This window comes from Halichoerus grypus, chromosome 8 (assembly GCF_964656455.1).
Source record: "Halichoerus grypus chromosome 8, mHalGry1.hap1.1, whole genome shotgun sequence".
Taxonomy (NCBI): Eukaryota; Metazoa; Chordata; class Mammalia; order Carnivora; family Phocidae; genus Halichoerus; species Halichoerus grypus.
This window is the reverse complement of record NC_135719.1, coordinates 8,364,270-8,385,934: the sequence shown is the minus strand read 5'-3', so window position 1 is coordinate 8,385,934 and position 21,665 is coordinate 8,364,270. Positions and strand designations below refer to the sequence as shown.

General features: G+C 39.4%; 1 long non-coding RNA gene across 1 annotated transcript in view; it reads right to left on the bottom strand.

Annotated features, from left to right (window-relative positions):
- Positions 1-846: 846 nt before the first annotated feature.
- Positions 847-21,665, bottom strand: part of LOC144382839 (uncharacterized) — a 353,650-nt gene continuing 332,831 nt past the window's right edge. The window contains exon 3 of the long non-coding RNA XR_013450261.1: positions 847-2,417. This is a non-coding gene — a long non-coding RNA (uncharacterized LOC144382839). The remainder of the gene's footprint in view (positions 2,418-21,665) is intronic.

The window sequence follows — 21,665 nt, the reverse complement described above, 5'->3', positions numbered from 1 at the left end:
TATCCTCGTAGGAAAAAAAATGCTATCTCTATAAATGAAATTATTTTCATATGGAATATTGATCTCAAAGTGAACAGCCAAATTTTAAAAAGAAATTACAGAAAAATACCTTTTTACCAAAAGTCCCCACAGACCATAAGGGAAAAGCTTGATTGGGATTACACCAAAGAAATTAAAACTTCAGGTCACAAAAGTAGTGAAGACACTATATATAATCTGGACTTCTGTCATCATTGTATTGCATGGGATCAGTAAAGATTTAGTATGCGTGTTATATGAAGGATCCCTAAAATAAATTAGATAAACACAATCTAATAATAATATAGGCCCCAATTTTAACATTTTAGAAGAGCAAACTTGAATGGCCAGTGAATATATGAAAAATATAGGGGCGCCTTGGGTGGTTCAGTCAGTTAAGTGACGGACTCTTGAGTTCAGCCCAGGTCATGATCTCAGGGTCATGAGATTGAGGGCTCCCCACTCAGTGTGGAGCCTACTTAATCTCTCTCTCCCTCTCCCCCCCCACTAACTTGTGCTCTCTCTCTCTCTCTCAAATAAATAAGTAAATCTTTAAGAAAAAAAATACTGAGTCTCACTAGTTGTGAAAGAATTGCAAATCAATGCTGTAAGTTTCCTCTGCATACTCATAAAATTGGTAAAAATTTTCAAACCTGATAATACAAGTATTGGCAAGAATGTTGAACAACATGAACTCATGTACGGTGAAACTGAGAATTTTAATTGGTACAACTACTTTGGAGAGACATCAGCAGTATTTAGTAAAACTGAAATTGCATACACTGTTAAATGAGCAATTTTATTTATTATTATTAGAGACACTCTTACATATGTACTTGAGAAAGCACAGGTTAGAATATTTACTTCAGCCTCATGGGTAAATGTGAAAAATTAGAAAAAAACACACAAAATATTCATTTAAAAATGGATAAACATATCATGTTATACTATATAGTGGGCTACTATACGGAAATTATAAATTGAACTAGATTAACATAATTCTCTATAGATAAATTTCAAAACTGTAATTTAAAGGGAAGAAAAGCAAGTCTCAGAAATATGATTTTCCATAAAATTTACAAATACACTTTATTATATAGTATGATATTTAGGGATACATATATATTTAACAAGTATAGAAAAATGCATAGAAGTGATGAACATAAAAACCAAGAAAATGGTTATCTTTGGTAAAACTGGAGGTGCAGGAAGAGGAGGGTAGACAGCAATACAATGGAGAAAAAGATATGGGCATTTGATAAACATTTTAATTTTTTTAAAACTTTGAGATGTTTGCAAGATTGTTGGTCATTCCACGTACCATTGTATATATCTATAATACTTCAAAAAATAGAAAGTTATTCGACTTATTCAAAGTATACTGATAGAATTAAAAAGCCCATATGTATGGTATGACCCAGTTTCTTCTACATGTGGACGAATATCTATGCATAAATGTTTATGACTGTAGTAGGATGCATGAACGAATGAAGCAGGAACTATTACCTTGATTCAAGTCAGGTGAAAAGATGTGTGATTTTAATCTATTTGCTTTCTCTATAGTTATTTTTCTGTATTTAGGCATATGATCCTTTGTAGCTAGGGGAAAGGGGCCACAGTAACAAAACAAATAGTATTTAAGTAAAAATGTTATCAGATAGTAAGTCCCAGAGAGCCTGGCTTCTAGCTGCTTTGCTCCCTGCTGTTTCCATAGGAGAGAGCACTCATTCCCAATGTGTATTAGGTTGTGGGGGGGGGGGTGGGGGGGTGGGGGGGGGAGATGAATGACCTAACAAAGGAAATTCTCAATTAGGCATTGATGAAGTCATTAGGGCACACATTTTAACCAGCATCTACTGAAAACCTTGGCTTAGAGAAAAAAAAAAAGGATGTGACTTATGCCCTCAGGCACCTTGCACTCAACATGCAAAAATGTGGTATTTGTTCTACTGGAATATTGGTAGGCTCCAATTGTTTTCATTGCAGAGCCCACTCAAATCAGGCTCTTACCTCCCCAAATTAATAGATTCATTAGTAGATATGAATAGATTTTAGTGGCGATCTGTGATTATATAGTCCATATGCTTCTTCTTTCAGGCTTGGAAATTTTGCTCTTGCACAAGAGGACACGTGGGTGAGCCTTTCTTTCTACCCAGCTGCAACCGTAGCACATGCACCAATGTCAAGGTCTCAGCTATGGGAACAACAGACAGTTGTAGCAGTGAACACTAACTGCAAGCAATTCTTAGGTTCACATTTTGTCACATCCCAGTGAGTCTGGGAGGGGGCGCTTGGGTGGCTCAGTCGGCTAAGTGTCCCACTCTTGATCTCAGCTCAACGTCTTGATGTCAGGGTCATGAGTTTGAGCCCCACGTTGTGCTCCACGCTGGGCATAGAGCCTACCAAAAAGAAAAAAAAAAAAAAAAGAATCTGGGAGATATATGGAGTGAGTGAGTTAGTAGCTGATTTGCTAAAAACAAACAAACAGACCAAAAAAAAAACGTTATTTGAATTCTACTATGTCTACAACGGACTAACACACAGCAGGCTAGCTCTCCCCATGAGAAATACTAGGAAAGCCCAGTAACATGTATTTAAAAAAAACAAATAACAAAAAAACAAAAAACAAAAAGACAAAATTAAACTAAACAAAAATGACCAGTGAAAGAACCCACTTTCATGTGACAAGGCAGCCAGGATGTGAGTTGCCAAAGTCGCAAAGAGAAGGTGTTGAGGTGAGTCTGATATTCTCCTCTAACTTGTCAGCCCAGTGACTTACTGATTCCTTCACAAGATACATGGAGAGTCTGAGAAACAAGAACAGCTGCTCCAAAGCAGAGAAGCTAAACAGAGCTTCTAGTGGTCTCATGGGGATGTGAGGAAGAAACCAGAGTTCATGGGTCTTATTTTTTGAGTGCCCAAGATCCCACATAGAAGGAAAGAAGGAAGACGCAAGAACTGCTCTTCCCCTTCATCCATTCTCTGATGTGTGCCTTGTGCTGGCTGCAAGGTGGAAAAGCCCAATAGAAAGGAGATGCTAAGGGACTGAGGGTCTGAGAAGCTTTATGGCATTTTAGTCCAGAGCACTTCAAGGTGAAGGAGCCCTGGGAAACACCCTTTGATTTCAAACAAGGACCCCGAAAGGCTCAGAGAGTCAACGGGACTATGTCTTGCAAAACCTAAAAATCAGCCTCAAATTCACTCGGTCCCAGATTGGTGGTCCACTACTAATTTCACTATAAATCACAACCTGAAGGACTCAAGAAAATAAGAGAAGTCTTAAATAAGAGAATATCATCCAGAGACTCTCTATACAAGGTATATAGCATCGTTTCATATTGAGCATCTGCTATTCTGTTAAAAATTACGGGAATTCCAAGAAAAAGGACCAAGAGAAGAAATAGATGATTATACACATATCCATAGCTGATGGAGATGTTGACATTATCAGACATAGGCTTTAACATAACTTTTAATATGTTTATTTTTTATTTTTTTAAATAACTCTTTATATGACAACATGGAAAATTTCACTAGAAATCATATATATAGTATCTATACCACATATATGATAAAAATAAATACTTACAAATCATATATATGATAGAAATATATACATAGAAATAATATATATGATATTATATATATTGATATATATGATATCATATATATATATATGACCACCATATATATATATCATATATATATATCATATATATGATATCATATATATATATTCTGTTATTTATATGAAATACTAGAATTGAAAATCTCCATACTTCAAAATAAGATAGACATATATATATATATATATCATAGGTATAAATCATATATGTAGGATAGAATATATGTATATATAAATCACATATATATCTGTATATAATATTGTATATTCTATTATATATATGAAACACCAGAACTGAAAATCTCAATACCTCAAAATAAGAATGCTACAGATGATCTCTTCCCTTTTCTCCCATCCTTTTTCTTTTGTCTTCTTTAAAAAAAAAAAAGGTTCTATATCCATCTCGTTCCTTGTCTTCCATTTCTTTTGTTTTTCTTGTCTTCTTGGAGGTGACCAGGCCAGTGGGCCCTGACTAAGGAGCCCCTCAAGGCTGACAGGTGGCCTGGATGGTGGGGGTGGGGGTGGGGGGTACTTGGGAGTTAGAACTGAAAAGACAGAGGGGCCCAGGGAGCAGCTGGGGCTGATAAAGCCTGAGGGGTTGGGGCTGGGGAGGTAACCAGGTTCAAGCAGGTGATCAAAACCTGCAGGGTCTGAGGACTCAGACACAAAAGTACACATGCATCATCATTCCATGCACGGAAAGGTTATAAACTGGCAAGAATCACTAATGGTGACAAGTCATGAGATGGCCTCCCTTTGGGGAGGGAGGCAGAGATTAGAGGTGCCTGGCAGGCGGGGGGGAGGGTGGTTCTGGAATGCACATACATTTCTATGTCCCCATCTGGAGATTGGGTACTTGACTATGTGTTCTTGTGTGTCAGCGGGTGAAGATTCACCAAGCTGTCCACTCAGCATTTGTAGCTTTTTACATGCAAGTTATATTTCAATAAAAGTTTTCTTGAAATATAAATATAAATTCTGACCTGAGAGTTTTTGAATAAACAAGAATTAGCTGAAATAAGGCAAAGGGAGTGAAGTATTTGGCAATGTGAGTACAGTCCAGGAGCATCAAAGAGCACGATCAGTGTGTAAATGATCACAGATGGACCAATGAAGTAGAAACATGAAGGCAGGAATTGATTGGGGGTGGAGCTAGGAAGGCAGGAAGGGACAAACGCATGGAGAGACTTGAGTCTAATACTCAGAATTGTGGCTGATAAGCTGTAGAAAATGGGAAACATTGCAGTGTTATGGGGGGATGTGGGGGGTGGGGAGCCCAGAGATGGTGTTTTACAAAGATGGTGAAGATGGTGATGTTCCAGCAAGTGAGTGGTTAAACAAAGTGAAAAGCTCCAGGTAGGAGCTGAGAGGTGAAGGGCTAGGCGGCAAGCATTGATTCCATTTATATTTAAAACTGTGGCTGGTACAGCCACTTTGGAAAACAGTGTGGAGCTTCCTCAAAAATTTAAAAATAGGGGCGCCTGGGTGGCTCAGTCGTTAAGTGTCTGCCTTCGGCTCAGGTCATGATCCCAGGGTCCTGGGATCAAGCCCCGCATCGGGCTCCCTGCTCTGTGGAAAGCCTGCTTCTCCCTCTCCCACTCCCCCTGCTTGTGTTCCCTCTCTTGCTGTGTCTCTCTCTGTCAAATAAATAAATAAAAATCTTTAAAAAAAAAAAAAATTTAAAAATAGAGCTACCCTATGACCCAGCAATTGCACTACTGGGTATTTACCCCAAAGACACAGATGTAGTGAAAAGAAGGGCCATATGCACCCCAATGTTCATAGCAGCAATGTCCGCAATAGCCAAACTGTGGAAAGAGTCGAGATGCCCTTCAACAGATGAATGGATAAAGAAGATGTGGTCCATATATACAATGGAATATTACTCAGCCATCAGAAAGGATGAATACCCAACTTTTATATCAACATGGATGGGACTGGAGGAGATTATGCTAAGTGAAATAAGTCAAGCAGAGAAAGTCAATTATCATATGGTTTCAATTATTTGTGGAAAAGGAATAGCACAGAGGACATTAGGAGAAGGAAGGGAAAAATGAAGGGAGGAAAATCAGAGGGAGAGATGAACCACGAGAGACTATGGACTCTGAGAAACAGAGTTTTAGAGGGGAGGGGGAGGGGGGATTGGTTAGCCCGGTGATGGGTATTAAGGAGGGCACATACTGCATGGAGCACTGGGTGTTATACGAAAACAATGGATCGTGGATCACCACATCAAAAACTAACGATGTATTGTATGGTGACTAACATAACATAATAAAATTAAAAAAAAAAAAAACTGTGGCTGAACAGATGTGATTAGTTCCACAGCAAAGTGTAAATGTTTTTTAACCTGACAATTTAAAAATCATAATGTAACTTACCAACATTTGGTGTTATATGTGGAGAGAGGTTGGGGGAAAGTGTCAGAGTATTACGGTCCTCATTTTTTTATTTGATACTACTTGAAACTGATAGATTACTAAGGATGTTTCTATATATTATGGTATTTAAAGTTATAAAGGCAACGATGCAAAAAAATAGAGTCTCTAAACATTACAAGCTATGAAAACTAAAACCAAAATCATACAAAGTGAGAGAAAACATCGACCATAGAGCAAATAACAGACACTGTAAGAAACATTAAAAACAAGCGGAATAGCATAAATGACAGAATTCAGAACAAAAATAGCTGTTACAGCAACAAATGTCAGTGGGATAAACTAAAGCATTGAAAGAAAAACACTCTGATTATATCAAAAAAATAAAACCTAACTACATGCCATCTATATGAGACATATCTAAAATGGACTCAGCAGGGTTGAAAGTGACATACAGACCAAAATCACACCAGGGAAACACAAACAAAACATAAATCAGAGGCCGCAATATTAACATCAAAGTTAAATCCAAGACACAAACATAAATGACAAAAGTGCTTTATCATAATAAAGGGCCCAAACACACGGAAGATGGAATGCTCATAAGTCTTTGTGCACCAAATTACAAAATAATTAAAATATGTAACCAAGAATTTCAGGCAGTAAAAGGGAAAAAAAAAATGTTAATTAGCAGAGTTCAACCTCTCTCTCCTCCCATGACTGATCCCATAGATCCATTTTAAAATTTATACAGAGGATTTAAAGTGTAATTTAAAAGGTAGACCCAATAGAGGGCCATCTTCCCTATTGTACACTGGAAGGCAATGTCTTTCCAAGTGTCTATGGAGAGTTTACAAACATAGACCACATATTAGGAAATAAGCAATCCTTAGTCAATCCTTAAGTGAAAATAATATGGATCACATTCCTGAATAATGTGTATGAAAACTACTAGGTAATTCTCAAAATAAAAACCAAAAGCTTAAAATGCACCCAGAAATGCAAAGGATCTCTCCACTGTGTTGAAAAGGAAATCAAAGGGTACAAACTTCCAGTCCTAAGATGAATGCGTCCTGGGGCTCCAGGGCACAGCATGGTGACTAGTGTTTACAATCTTGAATTGTATATTCCGCGGTTGCTATGAAAACAGAGCTTTAATGTTCCCACCATCACAAGGACGACAACAACATGGTTAATTACGTGAGGTGCAGTTTACGGTGGTAAACATTTCATGATATATACATGTATCAAACCATCACATTGTACACCTCAAACTTACAGTGTGTTCTGTCGATTATATTGCAATAAAGCTGGAAAAAAATAAAATATAAATTTAAAAATGAAAACATTTTACTTGGATGTCATTACCATGGTATTTGAAGCACGAAAAATTGATACACAATTTGGAAATAAGGAAGTGAAAGAAGGACTTTCAAAAAAAAAAGAAGAAGACGAAGAAAGAAAAAAGAAAACAGGGAAAAAAGCACAGATTTGAGGTCTGGGGGACTCTGGCCCGAGTCAGGCAGCATCAGTGAGATTAGGAGGCTCCCCCTAGAAAGGGCTCTGTTGGCGCTACGGGCTGATTCTTTTCACCACCTAAGACAGAGGGGGTGCATTCCCTGAGATTGTTGCTGATTCAACAAGAGAGACCTGAGTGAGCGGCTCTGCATCAGCTCCACACTGTTGGGAGAAACCCAAACTACTGTCATCTCAAGAACCCCAAGCTACCAAAGAAGCAGTAGGGGCCTAAGCAAGAAACTGGTTCCATAATGCCTCCATTCTTATTTACTTCACCACCTCTGGGAGGTCCAGTTGTCCCTGGTTGTTCATTAGAACTAGGATTTTCTTTTCTTTCTTAGACTCCTTGGATATATTCTAGTCTGATTCAATTCCTTACCCATGCCCCACTCCAAATCCTTCTACTCTATTTTCTGCAAGTTCCCACATGATATTGCAATGTACTCGATCATCTAAGATGTCCTCACCACCATCTTGCCTTAATTAAAAACCTGCTGTCATTAGAGGACATTGATTCCTCTTTCACCATCTTGATCTTTAGCCTCGGCCGAGACAAAGACAGGACTGACCACATACACACTTTAGAGGGCCCCACATAACACACATGAACAATAGGTTTTTTAAGGAACACAGGGAGGGGGATGCCTGGATGGCTCAGTTGGTTAAGCGTCTGCCTTTGGCTCAGGTCGTGATCCCAGGGTCATGGGATCGAGTCCCACATCAGGCTCCCTTTTCAGAGGAGTGCCTGTTTCTCCCTCTGCCCCTCCTCCCCACTCATGCTCGCTCTCTCTCTCTCTCTCATATAATAATAAATTAAAATCTTAAAAAAAAAAAAAAAAGGAGCACATGGAGGATTCTTTCACTTGGGATCCAGAACTCAGATGTATCAGCCATAGCTCTAAACATCCACCTTCATGACTAACATGATCGGGGCCCCAGAGAAATGCTGCTCCAAGTTTCTGGTCCTGTGTTTTTGAAACAGAAGTCAGCTACGTCAGGAACACTGCTTGTGGGCTGGGCCACCACATATGTCAGAGATGGACACCATCTCAGAGTCTAGGGAACTTTCAAGAAGTGCAAATTAAAAAAAAAAAGAAAGGACAAATTCACTTTTCAGATCCTTATTTCTCATTATAGCAAACAAAATTTTGCAAAGTTTTGCAAAACTGATTGCAAATCTCCCAACAGGCTTGAGTGTCCATTTTCATGTCTTGTCTTTCTTTTCCTCTCTTTCTTCCCCTACTCTCTACTGGTCTTTTCTTCCATCTTCCAAACTGCGCATTGAGGGCCCAGTTTCCAAATACAGCAGCCTAAACACCATCCTGTCCCTTTCCCTAACCTCAGTTCCTCACCTGGAATCTAGCAGCAAAGTTTAGCACTTCCATGATATTTCTGGTCTAATCTTAGGTCCCTTCTCATACCATCTTTCTCTAAATCACTGTTTCTCACCGAGATTCCTCAAACCGATTCTCACCTCGGTTCTCCTAACCGAGCTCTCCTAATCCCATTCTCCAGATCTGATCTCAGTCAGCACACAGAGATCTCCCCTAAATAAAGTTGAAAAACAATCTCCTTAAGAATATTGAGCCAAACACCATAAATAAATTACTAAATGGGATCCTATGACACATTAAGAGATTAATGTGTACTAACAGAAAGGAATGGATGTTACAACATTAGAAATTGTGTCTAACTTATTAATGACCCTCTCCATATAGATCAGAAATTCTATTGATAAAATGAAGCACTTATTTCTGATCTAAGTTATATTTTTATTATGTTGTCAATACCTTGCAAAAAGGCAGCGCATCTTAATTTATTTAATGTAAGTAGATATAAATGTACCATATTTTCTTTATATATATTTTATTTGTGTATAATTATATGACTATACTTTAAATACACATACACACAGATACACATAAATATATTATTTATATCATTGCATAGATGAGATCTTACTTATCAGTGTATACATTTTTGCTTGTTTCTCTCTTCTTCCCTCCCCTTCAACCTTTATTCTTCCCACCAAATAAGCCAGGTCATCAACTTAGCATGTGGACTTTCTAAATTCCTGCCTGTGTAATTACATACAAACATATATGTATGTACATATATATACATATATATATATAGATTCATACATATACAAAAAAATCTACATACACAAAGAGGTTGTGTATGAGTTCTGACATTATTTATTTATTTTTTTTTTAAAGATTTTATTTATTTATTTGAGAGAGAGAGAGCACAAGAGAGGGGAGCGGGAGAGGGAGGAGCAGACTCCCTGCTGAGCAGGGAGCCCGATGCGGGACTCGATCCCGGGACTCCAGGATCATGACCTGAGCCGAAGGCAGTTGCTTAATCAACTGAGCCACCCAGGCGCCCGAGTTCTGACATTATTTAACAAAAAATATTTTTATAATATATAGAATTTTCTATGTATTGCTTTTCTTTCTCAACAAAATACCTAGTGGGAATCCTTCCAGGTCAACATCTGTAGCCCTGGGGCATTTTATTTCTGGCAAATATTTTATGGTATGGATATATCATAATATATTTCACCTATAATTGGAATCACATAATTTCCTCATTTTGTCACTACAAACAGTGCATTGTAAGATAGCTGTATGTAATTGTAATTGGTTGGGTGTCCTGGAAAACAAATTCTGAGTGCCTGAGAATAGCTGCAGGAGGCTTACTGGGGGTTGCTTCCAAGAACAATATCTATTTGGGGTGAGAGGCAAAGTTTGGGCAGAAGGTGAGGTTGAATTGCAGAGCAGTTGGATCAGAAGCTTCAAGGACTTTGGTAGCTCTGACATTGGGTGGTTGCTCGAAGTCATACAGGGGGGAATCAAACCTTTGTACTTGGCAGGGAAATCAAACCTTTGTACTTCCATAGCAGATGCTGCTTCCAGGGAAGGGGTGCCCTTGGATGGATGAGGCAGCTCCCTTTGTATGATGATAATTCCTGGAAAGTAACTTCACTGGGAGTTACTGCAGAGTTTTGTCTTGTATCACTTTAGCTAATCTGGAACTACGTTGTGCAGAATTCCCTTCCCTGGATTGCTCCAGGTTAGTGTTCATCATACAAGAAAGCCGTGTGAGATTCGGAAGGCAGAAGTAAAGGGGCAGCCATTTTGTTATGTCTGAAAGTCCGCGTAGGCCACCAGGCATGGGTAACTTGCACACATTTTTGTTAATCTACTAACTCACCTGTTTGGTGAGCGCATGGACCCAAAATCCCTCCCACCACATCTATTCCTGTAGTTTCTCTGAGTCCTGGGCCAAGTGAGCATGCAGGTCCATGATGAAGGGCACTAGCTTCTCCTTCAGGTCTCATGGCATTGTGATTGATGCTCCTGGGACACCTGTTTGTGTTCATGCACTCAGCACATCCTCCCAGGTGCAATGTGCTCTTCCTCTGGGCCAGGTTCAGTGTTCCTGACTGCTGGTCTGGCTGACCTATAGTGACTTCAGGCCCCACACCAGATGCTGGGTACCAGACGAGGCCACTGCCTCCTACAATTGTGTCAAGTCTAATCTCTATAATATGTTCCCCATTCTTTTTTTTAAAGATTCATTTATTCTAAAAAAAAAAAAAAAAAAAAAAAAAAAAAAAGATTCATTTATTCTAGAGAGAGTGTGCAAGTGGGGGGAGGGGCAGGAGGAGAGGGAGGGAGAGTCTCCAGCAGTCTCCCCGCTGAGCCCAGAGCCTAATGAGGGGCTCAATCTCAGGACCCTGAGATCATGACCCGAGCTGAAACCCAGAGTCGGCACTTAACCGACTGAGCCAGCCAGGTGCCCCTGTTCCTCATTCTGTATCACACAGAGCAGATCTGCCCCACTGATTGAGCACTGACTCAGCACTCCTCACTGTCAGAGGAACGAGTGCATGGGTCTTGAAGAGGAGACCTGGTGGTGAGCTACAGTGTCCACCACGGTACCCAGAAAACTGATTCCCAAGATTAAGCCAGCTCGGTTGAAGAATACATGTATTTTGAAATTTAATAGATCCTGAAAGATTGCTATCCCAAAAAGCTATAAAAATTCAAATCTGCACCAGTAACATAAGAGCGCTGTATCTGCCTCCCACACCATATTTGATGCTATTTCCTTTTTGCTATCTGATAGTCATAAGAATATATTGTCTTATGATTTAAATTCATATTTCCCTCTCTGCTAGTGAACTGGAGTCCCTCATGTACGTTGGCCATTTGAGTATGTTCTTTTGTGAATTTCTTTTTTTTACAGCTTTTGGCCATTTTTTTTCTATTGGATTCTATGTATTTTTCTGGTAAGTTTGTAAATGTTCTTTGGGCATTATACACATGACCCTTTATCTGCTATCTTTGGTATCTATCTGCATTGAAAAAAAATTAGTAAAATCTATTTTTACCATCTATTGACTTTGTTAACAGCATATTTTTGCCATCAATATTTTATTTTAACACTGGAGTGTTTTGCCACTGGGAATTCCTTTTAGAAACAATATAAAATAGAGACCCAAATATATTTTCTTCTGATGGATAATATTCTGTTAGTACCATTTATTAAATAATCCATCATTTTCCACTGACTTCAGAAATGAATTTTACCATATTAATTCACTTATATACAAGGATCAATTTCTGGGTTCTTTATTTACTTCTACCAATAAAAAATTCAATAAATTATGAATATATTTATAAATCTTTAATCTGATAAGTACACATGAAATTCCAGGTAAACATCATGATTGATAAATGAAATACAAGAAGAGTTACCATTAAAATAAGGAACAAAGCACCTTTCACTTCAATTGTTTTGAAAGTATTAATCAATGCAGTAAGAAAAGAAGTATCGAGTATCCAAAAAATGGAGTAAAATTTATTAATATTTAACATGGTATGATTGTATACTTGGGAAGAGATTTAACTGAAAAACTATCTTAACAGTAAGAGATTATAAATTTCCTGGTTAAAAAATTAATATTAAAAAAATCAATCACTTCCTAGACACAGAGAGGAAAGTCAAAAAATCAAATTCAGGAAAGATCCCATTTGCAAGAGCAACAAAAAGATAAACTATCTAGGAATAAACTGGAGAAATGGTCAGTGTTTGTTGGAAGAAAATGACAAAACTCTACCGAGAGGCATAAAAGAAGAATTGAAAACGAGGAAAGTACACTTCTTATAAAGATTCAATATTGTGAAGAGTTTGATTCTTTCTACATTTATCTATAAATTTATTGTAGGGTTTTGGTATCTCAAGGACAGTGGAGAGGTCTTGGGTTTCCAGCACAAGGGGAAGGGGATGATCTAGGGGGGAGTCAAGGTAACGATTTTCTTCCACTATTTTCCTACTTCTATGTAGTAAGAAATAACAAAATTACTTTCTTATATATTCTTTTCAATTTATGCTTTCTGATTGGTAAGTAGGCTAATTCCTCAGTAAACCTTAACAGGTTTGTTTTTTTCTCAGTCCTGTAGAAGTTCAGCAGTTCCAGAAGGCCCTGTCTTTAATTTACAGCATGCTGTGGACAAGACCAACAAAGAAGAAACATGAAAATACTTCCTTAGCTTAAAATTGTACCTTCAAGCAGTGTTTAAGTACCCAGCTCACGTAGAAGATACTCTGTCATTGCTTCTCTATGTTGCATTATCATTTCCTTATCAGATGTCTGTTTAGATCAGTGGTCAGCAAACTATTGCCCAAGGGCCAAATCTGGTCAGCTGCCTGTTTTTGTAAATAAATTTGATTAGGACACAGCCACACCCATTCATTTACATATTGCCAAGGCTGCTTTCACTCTGCGCAGTCAGCTGAGTAGCTGTAACAGATCATGTGGCCCATAAAGCTGAAAATCTGACCCTTTATAGGCAAAGGTGGCTGATACTGTTCCTGACCATAAGAATCTTGAGGACAAGTTCATTGCTACCTCCTCTCATCATACTCAGCACTTAAGTCATAGATGTTGCTCAAAAACATTTTTTTGTATTAATGTATTAACAGAAAGAATAATCTTTCAATTCTGTGTTAAACTTAGATTATTAAAATTTAATTTGTTTATATGTGTTTCCTTGACTATTTTTAATGGAAAATGGGGTGGGGAGTAAATCTGGGCAGCAAAAAACTGTGGGTCAGAAATGGATAAAGGGTGAGATTGAGATATGAAGAAAAGAAAAAAGAGAAAGGATTATAATAGGGACAAAAAGTGTGGCAGAATATATCATGGGGGCTGGGAGAGGGTCAGTAATAGTAAAATCTCTGCAGATCAGAAGATCTGTTCCCAATTCTTAGAGTAGTCTCCACTCCTTTACCCATGCAGAATTAAGCCCCATAATTTCTTATTTCCAAATAGAAACTCTTCACTTGTCTCCATTCCCAATTCCATCACCCTCTTGCTATTAGCCACCATTGTACATTTCTTGATTCTACACTAGACTCCTAATTGGACTCTCTGTTATCACTATTAGTCAGGATGTTTTTGAGTGCAAATAAGTGAAAATCCGAATCTAACTGGCTGAGGGATAAAGATAATCTGTTGTATTACTTAATTAGAAATTCTAGCAACAGTTCATGGGCATGACTGTATTGGAAATCTAGGTCTTTATCTCTGAAATTCTTTCATTTTGCACTCCTCAGTGGTGGATTTGTCCTTAGGCGGGCTTCCCTCCTGGTGCAAGATGGTGACTGGCAGCAACCCACACCTCTGCTTTCCGGGTTTACATCCAAGGGGAGAGAAAAGATATCTTGTTCGCCAAATATAGATGAAGAGTCACAGGCTTTAAAACTGTTGAACTAACCTGAGCCAATCACCCTGGCAAGAGGGATGAGATCACTTTGCATGGCTTCTCATGTTTAGGTTGGCAGAGGTGCTTAAAAATAAGGGTGCAGTTGTCCTTGAAATTGACTGTGTCTCCGAATCTCCTGGAGGGCTTGTGGAAACACAGATCACTGGGTCCCTCTTGCAATTTGTCATCTAGTAGGTTTTGGGTGAGGCCCGGAATTCTGCACTTCTTATCAATTCCTAGGTAATGCTAATGTTGCTGGTTTACGCTTTGGGAGCAACTGATACAGAGAAAGATGCTTTGGAGAATCCTTTCCAAAGTCATAGAAGCCGGCACACATGTGGAGGACCACGTATTTCAGAGAAAGCATAAATAGACTGTCAGGTCCAACACTGTTAAATCTTTTCATTTTGTAGACATGGAGCCTTGAATTATGAGAAGATTGACTGGGGCTGTGTTACATGACTGGGTTAAGTCTTGACACGATCTTTAATTCTTCCAGCTGGGCAACTTTTAGCTCTGAAGATTTCCTCCAAGTCTCAGGTCTAAGGAAAGGAGGACAATTCCCTAACATCTCTGGAAATATACACGAGGGGGATTGTAGCTCCATTTGGCCCCACACTCTTGTGTCTGAGTCTAAGGATGGACTTCAGAATCAAGTGCAAGGAACTAAGAAAAAGTATTGAGTCCATTTGTCCTCGTGCTGCAAGCTTCTATTCTCAAGATGATCTAAACGACTTGGAGACCAATATTAATAATAACAAAAGTTACCACCGACGGTAGGTTAAAAATGGCAAAAATCAATGCTTTGCTGTACCGGCCCTTGCTGATGTTATTAAGAAGTCCAAGGGGGGCTTTGAATCAAGAGAAGCTTAAAAGCAAGGCAGAACCCCACTGAGCAAAGTGCTAACTAAAGCCAATTTGTCCCTCTGGCCCTAGCCACCCTCCGTGGGTGAGAAATGAAAGGACATTTCACCTGATTCACCCAGTAGCCACAGCTTCCTCTGAGGTCACAAAAGTGACGTCTTTTTATATCTTTTCTTTTTTTTCCATTAGATGGTGGCCTCTAATTACTTTCTTTAGCTTGGGCTGCCGTTACAAAATACCACAGACTGGGTGGCTTTAACAGCAGAAATTTATATTTCACAGTTCAAGAAGCTGGAAGTCCAAGATCAAGGTGTCATCGAGGTAGGTTTTCTCTCTGCTTATAGGCACCATCTTGTGTGTCCTCACATGCCCTTTCCTCTGTGCGTGTGTGCGGAGGGATCTCTATCTCTCTAGTGTCTCTTCTGATTAGGGTCATAATCTCATCATGAGACCCCACTTTTATGACCCCACTGAACCCTAATTACCTTCCAAATACCATTTGTCCCCAAATACCATCACATTGGCGGTGAGGGCTTCAGTATACGTGTTTGGGGGGACACATTCAGTCCATAACACTGGCCCTTGATTTAATGAGGCAACAATGCTTCTTCCCTTTAAAAACAGAATAAGAGGGGGGAAACAAACAAACAAACCAAAAAACAAACCAGAGCTGGGAGACAAAATCCTACTTGGGCAGAGAAATTAGAACTAGCTCTCTGGCTCTGCTCAGTTAAGAAGATTCTAGGATGGGTATCTGTAATTATGGGCAGCTATCAGCACTGGATGGAAAAGCTTTTCAAAACCCCTGCTGCAACTCAGACCAGACATTCTTCTCCCTTCTTTTATAGGGAGAGGACACAAGTAAAAGGTGATGCGTGGAGCTTGGGGAACAAGCTTGCAGGAGGCCCCCTCCCCGGGCTGTCCGTCAGGCAGCTACTTCTGTCCCAGGAACAAGGAACTGTGAATTACAGACTCCCGGGTCCCTGCCTACTCTGCCCCCATGGACCTCTCTTGTGTTGCTTTCTGATGATTTCAGATTCCTAGAAAACAACCCTGAGTTCAGAAGCCCTTGTTGTGAAGGGAGAGAAAACGAGCATCTGACTACACCACTGCACAAGCAATGCTTGTGCCCGAAGGCATTTCTGGGACCCGACATCAGGCTTGGCTCTCTTGGTAGAAGAAGAAGAACACATAGGTAGTGTTTTGTCATGTGCACACGCAAATCCAGGCACATAATCTGACTTGATTTGAGGAGCAACACAGTGAGTTTTTAGAATGACCCCCCCCCCAAGGGGCACCTGGGTGACTCAGTTGGTTAAGCATCTGCCTTTGGCTCAGGTCATGATCCTGCGGGATCGAGACCTGTGTTGGGCTCCCACTCAGCAGGGGGTCTGCTTCTCCTCCCTCTGCCCCTCCCCCTGCTTTCTCTCTGTCAAATAAATAAATAAATAAAATCTTCAAAAAAATAAAAATAAAAAATTGTCAAAGAATGGGGCGCCTAGGTGGCTCAGTCGGTGAAGCATCTGCCCTCGGCTCAGGTCATGGTCCTGGGGTCCTGGGATCGAGTCCGCATTGGGCTCCTTGCTCAGCGGGGAGCCTGCTTCTCCCTCTCCCTCTGCCACTCCCCCTGCTTGTGCTCACTCTTTCTCTCTGTCAAATAAATGAATAAAATCTTAAAAAAAAAAAGAACAGCTTTAAAAAAAAAAAGAATGACCCCCCCACACACACACACTTTACAAATGAAGGTACTTGAATTGCATAATGTTTTCCTAGGAGGGCATTTTTGGGTTGTGGGATTGTGGATATCGGAGTCCATTAATATAGGAAAGGGCTGTTGGAGGTGTGGTTCGAGAAAGGAAAGGTGGCTGCGCCCAACAAGCAACAAGGTAACAAAGACTCGATACAGGAATAGTGCGGTTCAGGCTCTGCCCTAAGTGTGTGATGTGAGGCAAATCACACTCTTCTCTAGATCTTTGTTACATGACAAAGCACTTACACTACATGTTTCCAGAATGGCAAGCATTTACCGTATTCCAGGCACAGTGCTAGAGCTACTTAATTATATTATCTCTCTTAGTCCTTACAGAAAAACTTGGTGACTAGGAATATCGTTATACTTTTTTTTTTTTTTTTTTCAGATAAAGAATTCCAGGCTGGGGGAGCAAATTACTTGTTGAATGCTACATTGCTAGTAAGTGGAGAAGTAAGATATAAACAAAGGTCTGCATGCTCCAGCTTTCATTCATTTAACTAAATTATTGCATGCTTACTTCGTCCCAGACACTGCTCTAGGCATGAGATACAAAAAGCTGCTTGGGCTCTGCCGCTACAGAATTTACCATTTAAGTGGGGCGAGAGTTATTAATCAAATGAATAAAACTATACTTGCAAAATAACGAACTCTTCTAAGTGCTGGGAAGGAGGAGCTCCTAATGATATGAAAACACATGACAGGAGAAGTTTACCTTGTCTGGAGTCATGGAAAGGTTCTGCTAAGAAGTGATATTTGAGATAAAATCTGATGACTGGCTAGGAGTTAGCCAACCGAATGGGGGTGGGGGGTGAGCATTCCAGCTGTAGGAAATAAAATGTGCAAAGGCCCTGGGCTTGAAGGGACTACTGAAGAAAAAAGGAGGCCAAATTATATTGCCTTTCAGATCACGCTAAGAATTTGGGGATGATGAAGATGAGGATGATGATGATTTAAGTGTTGGATTGGGGTATGGTAGTGCCATGAACAGACTTTTAATTTTGAATTATACGTCCAGCTACAAAGCAGGGTGGGCTAGAGGGACACAAAAGTAAAGCTTATCTCAGTATCCCCAGCAAAGATGATGGTTGTCTATACCAGATCAGTGGCTATGCAGATGAGATAATGCATCTCCTATTAAGAGGTGGCAACTGGGGGTACCTGGGTGGCTCAGATGGTTACACATCTGCCTTTGGCTCAGGTCATGATCCCAGGGTGCTAGGATGGAGCCCCACATTGGGCTCCCTACTCAGTGGGGAGTCTGCCTCTCCCTCCCCATCTTCCTCTCCCCCTGCTCATGCTCTCTCTCTCTCTCAAATAAATAAATAAAATCTTAAAAAAAAAAAGAGGTGACAACTGTTTCCTTGGATCTGGATTCATCCCAGAACCTACGTTGACCAATGGAGTATGTTGGATTTGGCATTATAATACTTCTGAGACTGGGCCTTGAGAGGTCCTATGGGTTCCACCTTCTCTCCCTTGTAATGTTTGCAAGCTGGTCTGAGCTACTGGAGGATAAAAGGGCCACATTGGAAAGAAGACCAAGGCAGCCCAACCAAGCAGCCAGCACCTAACTGCCAAACGCATACATGAGAATGTCTTAAGACATTTCAGACTGCTGGCCCCCCAACTGAATAACCCCAGGGAATCAGAAGAGGAACCTCTCAATCAGCCCCGCATCTGTAAGAAATAAGATATTGCTGATTTAGCCTAATGTTCCAATGGTTTCTTATGCCCGAATAGATACCTACAGTGGACGGGCTGGGGGTGAGATAAGCTTTGGTCGTACTGAGTTTGAGCTGCTTCCAAGATATCCAGGGTAGGACACGGAGGATCTGAACGATCACAACTGCATTTCTTGCACAGTTGGTGGATTGTGCTGCATTCACTAGTAGGTAAGATTGAGGTGGCGAATTTGTCAATTTATTTATTTGAGTATTGTTTCCAAGTTCAGAGGAAAGGTCAGAATTGGAGATAAAACACTGGAGTCATCAGCTTACAGATATTATGTGAAATAAGGGATGTAGATAAGAATTCCTGGAGGTGATATAATATAGTGGTTTCACCAGCCTCTGGGCTGCTTGGACTAGAAACCCAGCCCCGCTTATTAATTAGTATGTGGTCTTGGGCATGATTCCATTTTGTCCGACCTCTCTCACAGGGTTACTGTGGATGTTACATGAGCTAAGTGTTTAGGTGTTTGGAACAACAGGTGAGCCTGGTTACTGATTCTTTTAAAGGACAGAACAAGAAGAGGAGAGAGGCTAAAATCCAATGTTGAGGAACATTAGCACACAATTCCTGAGGGGAGGAGGATATACACACATACAGATAGGGAGAGAGGCAGTCCGAGAAGTTCTAGGCTATCACAGAAGCCAAGGCAAGAACAGAGTTTGGAAGAGGAGATTAACTGGGTCAGGTGCTAATAAAATATGAGGAAACACGAGTTCTTTAAAACGCTCATTGGTTTTAGTAACAGAGAGGTCTTTGGGGAGACTAAATGCCTTCTTAATGGAAGATGGAGTTCAGAAGCCAGGCTGGAGTGTGCTGAGCAGTGAGCAGGAGGTAAGGAAATGAAGATAATAATTCTTTTGAGAATGTTTCCTGTGAAGAAGAGATTGACAAATGGAAGAAGATGTGTGGTCTTTTCTTTTTTTTTTCTGTTTTTTTAATTTGTAAGGAACTTACATTAGTTTTCTGTTGCTACATAACAAATTATAGTAAATGTAGCCACTTATAACAACTCCCATTTACTGTCTCCTAGTTCTGTAGGGCAGATGTCTGGGTAGGCAAAACCGGATTCTCTGCTCAGGGACCCCCAAGGCTGAAATCAAGGTATTAGCAAGACGAGGCTTTTCCCTGGAGGTTTGGGGGAAGAACTTACTTCCGAGCTCATTCAACTTGTTGGAAGAGTTCATTCAGTTCCTTGTGGTGGTTGGACTGAGGTCCCTATGCACGTACCACAGTAGCTTTATTGGGGATCAGTATCATTGGTCATTTCTACATCTTCTTGGAAATATGTCTCTTCAGATGCTGTGCCTATTTTTTGTGTGTTTAATTGTAAGAGTTCTTTATATATTCTATTTTACAAGTCCCTTATTTGTTATATAATTTTCAAATATTTTCTCCCATTCTGTGGATGATATCCTTGAAGCACAAAAGTTTTTAATTTTGATGAAATCCAATGTATTTGCTTTTTCTTTTGTCACTTGTGATTTTGAATTTCTGTCTAAGAAACTATTTTGCCCAGTTCAAAATCATGAGAATTACCCTTATGTTCTCTCCTAAGAATTTCATAGGTTTAGCTTTTACCTTTAGGTCTTCAATTCACTTTGAGTGAATTTTTGTATATGGTGTAAGGAAGAGGTCCAAATTCATTCTTTTGCACATGGTTATCCAGTTGTCTCAGGAGCATTTATTGGAATGATCATTCTTCTCATTTAATTATCTTGGGACACTTACTGAAAGCTGGTTGACCATAAATATAAATATAATATTTATTTCTGGAATTTCAATTATACTTACTAATCTATCAGCCTATTCTTGGGCTAGTGTGATTACCCTACAGTGTAATTATTTTAGCTTTGCAGTTAAGTTTTGAAATTGAGAATGGGAACTTCCAATTTTGTTCTTCTATTTCAAGATTGATTTGGATATTTTGAGTCCCTTGCATTTCTGTATGAATTTTATGATCAACTTGTCAATTCCAAGGAAAAAAGGGCAACTGGAATATTGATATGAATTTCATTGATCTGTGAGTCAATTTGGGTATTATTGCCATTTTAATAATAATTAGTCTTCTCGTCTATGGTGAGGGTGTCTTTCCATTTATTTAGGTCTTTAATTTTTAACAATTTTTTATAGTTTTCAGTGTACAATTCTTACATTTCTTCAGTTAAATTTGTTCCTAAGTATTAATTATTTTTGATACTATTATAAATATAATTGCTTTTTTTAAGATTTTATTTACTTATTTTATTTATTTGAGAGAGAGAGAGTGCACATGAGCAGGGGGAGGGGCAGAGGGAGAAGCAGGCTTTCCACTGAGCATGGAGCCCAACTTGGGGCTCAATCCCAGGACCCTGGGATCATGACCTGAGCTGAAGGCAGATGCTTAACCGACTGAGCCACCCAGGTGCCCTAATATAATTGCTTTTTAATTGCATTTTAAGATTATTTATTTCTAAGGTATAGAAATTTTGTGTATTGATAGCTTATCCTGTAATCTTGTTGAACTTACTTGTTACCTCTAGTTGTGTTTCTGTGGACTTTTATAAACAGGATCTTGTCAACTGTAAATAGTGATAATTTTACTTCTTTTTTTCCAATCTGGATGCCTTATATTTTCTTTCTCTTGTTTAATCACCCTGGCAAGAACCTCCAGTACAATGTTGAATAGGAGTGGTGAAACCTTGTTTTCAGGCTTAGGTAGAAAGCCACCCGTTTCTCTCCATTAGGAAAATGTTATTAGCTGTGGGTTGTTCATAGATAGCCTTTATCAGCATGAGGTGCCTCCCTTCAATTCCCAGTTTGCTGACTGTTTTTATCATGCAATGATACTGAATTTTGGAACATCACTTTTTTCTCCATCTATTGAGATGATCATGTAGTTTTTGCCTTTATTATTAGCATAACATATTACTTTAATTGATTTTCATGTGTTAAACTAGCCTTATAATCCTGGGTTAAATATCACTTGGTCATGGTGTATAATCCTTTTAATATGTTGCTGGATT